Source organism: Anas acuta, chromosome 5, assembly GCF_963932015.1.
Source record: "Anas acuta chromosome 5, bAnaAcu1.1, whole genome shotgun sequence".
Classification (NCBI taxonomy): domain Eukaryota; kingdom Metazoa; phylum Chordata; class Aves; order Anseriformes; family Anatidae; genus Anas; species Anas acuta.
The window spans coordinates 43,755,586-43,765,091 of NC_088983.1; the positions used below are offsets into that span (position 1 = coordinate 43,755,586).

The 9,506-nt window shown below is 35.2% G+C and overlaps 1 long non-coding RNA gene across 1 annotated transcript in view; it reads left to right on the top strand.

Annotated features, from left to right (window-relative positions):
- The window catches only part of LOC137857648 (uncharacterized), a 695,515-nt gene extending 686,454 nt beyond the window's left edge, over nt 1-9,061 (top strand). The window contains exon 6 of the long non-coding RNA XR_011097206.1: nt 6,492-9,061. This is a non-coding gene — a long non-coding RNA (uncharacterized lncRNA). The remainder of the gene's footprint in view (nt 1-6,491) is intronic.
- The last annotated feature ends 445 nt before the right edge of the window (nt 9,062-9,506 follow it).

Below are 9,506 nucleotides of genomic sequence, written 5' to 3' on the forward strand. Positions count from 1 at the left end.
ATCTGAGAAATAATTCCCGAGTTTTGGGCAAAATGATTCCAAATATCTGTCATCACAGCTAGAAATCTAGAATCTCACCAAATGTTTCTGGTTGTAAATGTAGATTTTATGTTTTAAGGGTAGAAGAAGTTCATCAGAAAGGGAAATACAACCACTGATCTTTGATAGAAAAGATAAATTAGATTCTGACTTCCCCATCCCTACTTATCTGGGAGTGACTTGGGAATCCATTATATCAGCATAAGTCTAGTGGGAAGGAAACAACACAATCTGCATTCTCTTGGATTCCCAGACCTTTGCCATTCTATTGGGATGGCAGTGATTCTCTCCTTTTTTGCCAACAGAGGAAAAGGAAAAGAACTTTCCTCATTCATTTGTGTCAGAGAATATGTTCCACTACCATTTAAAATACAGTTTTCCCCCATAATGAGTAAGCCATAGTATTTAGCTTCAGAAAACAGCCTCTGGATGGAATGTGCAATGTGTTCCAATACAGTTTGCTTTCACATGTGCAATTTGTTTGTGACTCATGAATCCCCATCAATATGCCTTCTGTAGAAGACGTTATAAATGCCATCAATCCTTTATTTGTATTTGAATCACATGTATAAGGCACTGAGATACCAAGCAGATTTTGAGAGGTCAGCAGTTTTCATCTCTAGAACAACAAAAAAAAATCATTTATGTGCAAGATTTTAGTGAAAAGTCAATGTGAAAGAGCAACAGAAATTCCTGACAAAGCCTCTCCCCCTCCAATCCCTCCCACTGCCTATCCTTTTGCATCCTTCCTAAGTATCACCTCTCCTTTCCATCAGGACTGGCACTCAAAGATACCAGATGGCAGCCTCAAGATTGTAGCACCCTTTAATGTCTGCCCTTTACTGTCTGGCAAAAGTGTTGACATTTCTGCCTTGAATGAGAACTGAAAACATTTAAAAATATATTCAACATGAACAGTCAGTGTCTAAGATGTTGTTTACACACTGCTAATGGGCTTTGACTTTAATAGAATGATCTTAGGTCTGCAGAACGCACAGTCAGGTGTGAACTGGATATATTTTCTTCTGTTATTTCTATTACATTAGAGGAATAGCCATCCTTTTTACCCATAAACTTAAGACCTGTGGATACTATTTCTGTCAGCAAATAAGAAGGCACTGTTGTGAGCTTTCTTGCATGCATCAGCTAAACTATGAGAATACAATTTCTTAGACTAACCCCCAGGAAGCTCTTGCCTCCACCTTTGGGGGGGAGTTGTTGCATTGGTACAATCAAAGAGAGGTCAGCTTCTTAAGTTGAAGGTGCAAAAACAGCAAGTTCATGGTTTATTATACACTTGACTCTTGACCCATTGATGGGTTATATCACTTACTGTCACAGGTCTTTGTCTTTACTTGTGCATTGATGTTCAGGAGGTAAATTGTATAAATGTCTCTTCATCACTGAAAGAAAATAATTTATTTGTTTGGCTAAACTGAGCACAGAAATAATGGAATGAAATGTTCATTTCTAAGAGTAAGTTTCAGGAAATCTCTGGAATTTGTTTTTCTGAAGGACTCCATATAGAGACCTGAATCCATAAGAAGACAGGTATTTTCTGTAAAAAGCTAAACGGTCTCAAGTTATAGTAGAGCATAGTTACAAGAAACTCTTGAGTATGTCACAGCTTTTGGGATGAGTGGACTGGCATGTGTAAAGAAAGCACTATACATCTCCTGCATCTAGATCATAGCACAGTGTTATTTCTGATACCTACTGAAGCAAACTATTTACCTCCTCTTCATCTTAAGTAATTAGGTTGCTGCAAGGGAGTGATGAACATCAACTGATTTTAAGCCAACGTGCATATGTGGAGATTAGGTTTGGATTTATCATTGGTGGAAACCTGGGTGGAGATAGGAAGGAAAAGAGGACAAAATATGTAGCACACCTATTTATTTCATGGCTGTAGTTCCATGAATCTGAAATCATATGCTAATATAAATACAATGTTACTCTGATACCAGCCTGATATAACACAAGATGATGTGAGCTTTCTTTTAATGTATTTTAAATTTAATATTCAATTTTATTATGCATGATTTTCATCAGATTTAAGATTTTGCCTCAGTATATTGACATTGTGACACTGAACTGTGAGCAGGATGTGTAATACTGATAAATAACATCACAAAGGGTGCATTTCTGTAACCTATTTTTTTAATCTTGATGACATTATCAGTACTCTGAGGAGAAGAAAAAAAAACTTATGGAACATCAGTGTGCCATTACATAGCCATGTAATAATTTACATTACTAAAATTTTCATGTTATGTTAATGTTATAACTCTTTCCGTAAAGTTTTTGAGACAGCATGTCACATTTCACATCTTTGCGAAGTTTTATTTTTTGTTGTTGTTCATTTGTCCTTAAATTATTCCCAATTGTTAAGAGGCACAACTTTTCCATTAATGATATAGGTGGCCATTTAATTCTCAAATATGTGGAATAGTTCATGATATATGGGTGACAAAATATAGGACATAATTTACTACCTAATCCCTAGGATGAACATGTACTGCTTCAAGGTTTAGTGCAGAAGGACTACAAGTGGCTGCAAAATAAATACTACTTTCTGCTTGTACACCCTGTATTTTGACAGGCCATATTGTCTTGAGATAGAACATCAGAGAAAGAATGAATAATTTAATCAGAAATAGATGAGACAAATAGTTTAAGGGACAGTACATGGATTTCCTGCTTGAAAGCTGAAGTCTGCCTGTGCTTCACATGACCAGCCAACCATTCCACTCTAAAAGCTGTAAGCTGGTTGCATACAGGTTTCCACACATTCATTTCTAAAGCAAGCAGGTAAAACATTCAGATTGCTAGTGGATGGAATGGGTTTTCTGTGGATTTAAGGGGCACATACTTTATACTGCCCTTATGAAAAGCCTGTATGGTAATTTTAAAAGTAAGATTACCTCATTGATATGAAATTTTAAAAATCTATTTTCTATTCAGCAAAAACCTGAAGACTGTAAGGTTCATTTGCATATATATAAATTGCTATGGATTTTCCTTTTGCACCCAAGCTTCTATATGAAATAATATCCCTTATGATTTATATAGAAAAATAAAATAAAGTAATAGTACCATTGTACTTCAGTAGGGATCTCCATTCTCTTCCTTAGCATCATTAAGAACTGTTGGACAGAATTATTTTTGGATGGAATGAGCAGAATGAGAAAATCTATGTCTTAAATTAGAAAAAATCACATATATTAAGAACTAAATATGAATGGTCTCTTTTGATCACAAGAGGTGGAATAAACATGTGGGATGCAAATGGCTTATGTCAAGACATGCTGTTCCTGCATTTCTGTGCTGTTCTTTCATATTTAAAATGCTGTTTTAATTCATCTTTGCATTTGTACATGCTGAGTGATAGGGTTAAGAGAGCTAGAGTTGTTTGTACATCTAAACCCTTTTTATTGGTATTTTGGTGACATCTAGTGGTGACAAAGCTTTTAGCCAGTTTTATGTTGTATGCTGATGTAGCAGGAACATCGCTTTATGGAGAATGCTTGTAACTAGGGATGCAAAACTGGGATTTTGTAAACTGCGGAAGAAAAGGATCAGCAACAGTTCTCACTTCTTCTTTTGCTGCCTAATCACAGGGAACAGCAAATTTCTGGTTCTTTCAAATACAGACAAACTGATATCATGCCAATTATTTTAAGGTTACAAAGAAAGGTTCCACTGATATTGTCAAGAGCAAAACAGAAGACTGGAAGCAGGATTAGGTGATGCCATAGTGAAACCTTGCTATCTGTTCTTCAGTCTCTGCCTGCTGCTGACAAGACTAAAACATTGTGTAACAATTGTAAATGCTTGCATACCATAAGGTAATAACTGGTGCTGACAGAAAGCCACAGAAAATAGCTGTAGATGGTCTTTTAGATGAGTCTAAATGAAAGAGAACTATTCTCAGCTGCCCTGGTTGTGAATACCAAGCCAGTTTTACCTATGTTATGTGGTTGCCTTTGTTAGAATTCACATCCATACCTGTGAAATCAGTCTCCGGCCCAGTGTGTACAATAAAGTAAAAAAAGAACTCATGCTGTGAGAGTTCTCTTTTCTGTCCCCCAAAGAATTAGTGCTGAATGGAGATACTTTGGTTGAACAGCACTATTTTCTACAACACAAACATTATATTTTTGATAAATATTTATGAGGAGTTGGCAAGGGAGGAAGAGGTTATATTTTGTTGATTAGAAAAAACAGTGATTCAATAAATGACATTAAGCTACTGGCTTTTCTGCTTTTGTTTCAATAATATGAATATATAGAGAGAGAGAGTGTGTGAGTGTGTTTTTGAAAGAGAGAGAGAAAGAGTGTGTGAGACAGGTGGCAGTGGGGTTGCTATAGCAATTACTTGTCACTAATGATAGGAGGGTAATTACTGCAGCAAATTCCCACGTAGCTATTCAGCACACAAGTTAGACTATTTCCCATCCTAAAATATTCTTTCTGTATTTGTAGGATTACCTTTTTCATCTGATGGCTACAGGCTACATTTCTAAAATTGACAATAGTGTAAATCTAGATTAAGTTAATTATTTATTTATTCTGTCACTGCAATCGGGATTTAGTCACCCCACTGACTTTCAAAGAGCTGGTGAAGTTCTGCCTTTTGGGGTCTACTTTTCTCAATACAAAATTTTGATTTTTCAGAATGCTTTTGGAAGGTTCAATGTCAAAAAACATATTCAGGTCACCTTCAATTTTGCATTAGAGTAATCGAGACTAGTATGTGATTGAGTCTGACTCATCACTTAATTGCACAAGATGTAAATCAGGATTTTCTGCAGTGAACTAATAAAATTAAACTAATAATAACTGTGCAAATAACTACAAATCAGCCTATGTTTGAAGGCATTGAGAGAGTCATTGAGAGAGTTTCATTGCAATGTGTTCATTAGTATATTTTTCATTTCTTCTCTTTCCACTATTTGTAGCTTAACAGTGGCTTATCACCTCATGCAAATGAGAAAAAAATCTACATTGCATTTCATCTTTAGGCTAGCTTAGTCTGCAGCGCTTAAAACATTTCTAAAGAAATAAATATAGCTGCAACTTCTTTGCTGATACATATCATGAAGATCTATATTTTGTGTAGAGTGGTCATCACTAATAAAATGGTCACAAAAAGTACCACAAATACATGGTGTTACCTTGGCTACAGTATTTCTTAATGATTCTCTTTTCCTTAATGATTCTCTTTATCCTTTTACCTGCCTTTTACTAATGAAAACGTGGATTATGGACATTACCTTTTAATTAACTGGTGGCAAATATGCGGAATTACAAACTGCTTTAGAAAATTTATTTTTTCCCCCCAGCTGGCTGGACCGTGATGATTTGAGGGTACACACTATAATTTCTGTCTTTTCAAAAAGTTGAAATAATAGATTTCATAACTACGAGCTGGAAAGATAGCACCTATGGTCCTTAGAAGGATGTACCTGTTGTACCATAATTAACAAACGTTTGATGCACTCCGACTTAAATGTATTTCTTTCTGTCTCTTGTTATAAAATTTGAAACTGTGCATCTCTGTGGTTACCGGTATTTAAGTACCTAGGCTTATTTCACTTTCCATCCTTAAGACAACTTACAGAGAAATTCATTTTTCCCTCTTTTTTTCTCCAACGTTCCAGTTTATTAATGTATGATCAAGATAAGCATTATTTGCTGTATTAATATGCCTAAAAGAAATGCTTATAAAATGTAGTTGTTTGGAGTTCTTTTTTAGTACAATTGAGTTATTTCAATTCATAGATAAAACAGGTTAATATGCTGAAAGTTAAAATCCATTTGCCAGCTGGTGACTTTGTACAGCAATTAAAATAATACTTGCTACAACAACATGAATAATTGTATGTTCAAATAAGGATTTTCATAATTTTCTTTCCTTTGTTTATGCCTCAGGTGAACATTTTATACATAGGAAGATTGATTTTTAATGTTCTTCTGATGTGTGAATCAATAAATCTTATGAATCAGTTTCTCATAGAAAGCACTTGAATTCCCAAGGATTTCATAAGAAGCACTTCCCATTTTTCTCACTAAAAATATATAGCTTGATGCCAATTAAAATTCAGTGCACAGTGTACCCAGTAACCCTGATAATCAGTAAAAACATGTCAGAGAGCAAGATGGTTTCTCCAGCTGAATGGAAATCTCAACAAGCAGTTAACCTACAATAGGAAGAAACTCATTACTGGGATAGCTTGCTGCCTTACAGCACTTGAAAAGCTGATTAAAGAAATAATGACGTGAAACTATATATAATCCTGGCAAAAGCGGATGACATATTTCAGCTTGCACCAATGCTTATGTTGGCTCAGAGCAAAAAATATATATTTATTGATTGGTTCCTTACGTTACATTAATGTACAAGAATGTCCATTATTCCTGAAAACCGACATCATTTTTGTTTGTTTCAGCTCTTTGAATCCTGATGACTTGAGTTCAAGTCCCAAACGGACTTCTGATCAGCAGGGTAGCTGATTTCTGAATAAAGAGAGAGAAAAAATGTGTAAACTTGGTGAAGTGCTCCACAAGCTCCAGCTTGCAAACCTCGCAGAGAGTACAGCCCATCCAGCTCACAGACTCTCACCTAATACAACATGCTGTAAGTTGTGAAGAAATGTGTTTAAGTATAAATAGTCTCTACTGGCTTCAGGAAGTAAAACTGTTCCCTTAGTTTAGTCAACACATTGCTTGCTGGGGAAGCTGAGAGGCCAATGTCCTAGGCTCACCAGTGATTTCTCCCTGTAAAATGAAAGTTAGCAATAATTGTGTGTATAATATTGTCTATTAGGTGGTGCATAAAGGCTTGCATTGTATGTACATACTGTAGTTGTATAGAAAACATTACAGAGTGAGCCTGCTTTTAGCTTGATGCCTCATACAGTGGTAATTAAGGAGAACAGCCTTTTGATTTGCTACTATTTGCAGTTCTGCAGGAAAAACTGAGTTTAGGCTATCTTGTGCTGTGCATTGTTGCCATGTTTAATCTTCTGATTCGCTAGGAACAATTACATGCGACACCTATGGAGAATTTAATTGCTTAGCTCCTGCCTCTACGGCAATTGTAATTATGGTGCAGTACTATTTGAAAAAAAAAAAAAAGAAAGAAAAAAGAAAAAAGTGTGGTGTTTTTTAGAACATAGCACTGAATAATACCAAGGTTAGATTTATACAACAGCATAGTTCCAAGAATTAGCTTCCAGAATTAACCCTGTGTTTCTTTTGATGAGAGGCCAGGCAAAATAAAGGTTATTGTAAATATCCTCAGTAAAGCTTTCCGTTCAAGTCTATCCAATGCATTTATCCTCCCAATATATGTGGGAGTTAGCACAGCGTCTTTTTTTCCCCTCCTTTTCCAGCTGAGGAAACTAAGGGACAGAAATGTGTTGCCTGATTTGTCTTTATGAAAAATCCAAAGGAGAACAAATTAGTATGTGAAAAAATTTGAATTTATAGCATTCCCAAGCTACTTTTACTTTTCATGGGTGTAGCTTTGAAAGAAACATAATAGGCAAAAGGCCTTTTTAAGCTCTAAAACCCAAAAATTTCTGTAAAATGAAACATAATAAATAAATGAATAAATGTTGCTGTGTACTATTCTGCTGATAATTCCTGTTGAGCAGAATCAAAGATGTCATTGTCTGAATCATTGTGCACAATCCCAACCAAAGGAGGTGGTAGGCAGGATTATCCTGTTGCATTCTGAAGGAAATTTTAAAGAGCATCCAGAGGGAACTACCGTATTAGAATTTCATTTCCTCCTTATAGAAAAAAAAAAAAAATAATAATAATAATAATAATAATCATTGCTTCATTTGCAGTAAGGCATTTTTATTTCTTTCATCACCTAGATGATTTTCAGAACTGACCTTGATGGCCATTCATTCCTCTTGTTGGGAAGTCCTCTGGAAGCTTCACAAATTTAGTGAAGCTAGTAGTCTTTTAGAAGTGGGCACGGATCAAAGTCAGTACCAGTACTCCACAGAATATAGCCTATCCTGGCTGAAATGTTTATGACACTTAGTAGTAATGCTGAGCTTTATTTCTCTCAAGTAAAAACTAATTGTATAGCAGTGAAATTCACTCACAATTTTCCACAGGTTACTTGTTCACCTACAACAGCTGCTATGGTCTCCTTTAAATGATACACAACGTGGCCAAACATGTGACCTATACATAGCAAAAAGGCAACCCACTCCTTTGGTAATTATACTGTACAAGAAATATATGTTTAAGATAACTACTAAGTTTTTCTCCTTGCAACCTATCAAACATAGATTTAGTCATGCCAGAGAAGGTATAATGCTGTAATTGCCTGTAAGAATCTTGCTAGCATTTAGACAGTGTGCTGCAAAAGTAAAGGTGCACAGTATACCCCTGCAGATCTGCTTCTGTGATTAACCTGAGAAATTTTGTATGAGAAAAAAAGTTACTAACAGAAATGTGTTTTCTTCAGATAATTATTAACTTCTTTTGATACTGACATCAACAGAGCTGACAAGATCTCTTTGAAAGTCAAGATTACCTTTCTGGAAGTTTTGCATCTTTTGTCATTAAAAGAAAAAATACCTATGTTGACATTTTAAGTTTTTCTCATTTCATATTAAAAAAGCAAAAGATTTGATGGAAGATACTTTGAAGGTCACAGGGAACACATGTCATACAAGAGCCACTGTATTTTGTTCCACGCTGTATATCCTTTTTCTTTTTTCCTTTTCAGTCAGTAACTCTCTAAATGCATTTAGTTATGACATTAGGTAGTCATTTAACTGAATTAGCAGTTCCACATATGAACTATCCATACATATTCTCTCCACCTTTTATTGTGTTGCAAAAAACTTCATCTGGATTGGGACATCACTGCTCAGATTTTCCACTCAACATGATCTGTGTGTTCAAAGCCAACATGATGATCTCACTTAGAATCTTCTAATATCTTCTGATATCATAAAATAGTATAGGAATTGTTTTCTGAAGACCTGTAGTTTACCACCATCTGACCAAAAAGCATTGGACAAGTTCGAGTCACTTGAAGTCTTTGTTCTTTGAATTTCTCACTTCTAAATTAAAGATATTATTAAACTGTATTTGCAAATTGCTTTTTGAATTCAGTTTTAGGTTTAAAGTCACTCTTATCTTTACTGTACCTTGAAACTGTTTTCTGACTTTGTTTTCCTCCAAATTTACATATCTATCCCTCAACCAACTTCAAACTGCATCCCTTGTTTTATAATGTGAACAGTGCAAGCATAGTACAGAAGAGAAGAGACTCCAAACAGTAAATCTGAACGCACTTTTAAACATGCTTTTCCATTGCAGATATTTGCAAATGAAACTGTGATGCAGCATTTAATTCCCACGAGAAGTGCTATTCTCATTATATCTTCTGTCTGTATACAAGCTTCTGCTGTGTTACTTGTATTGCAATT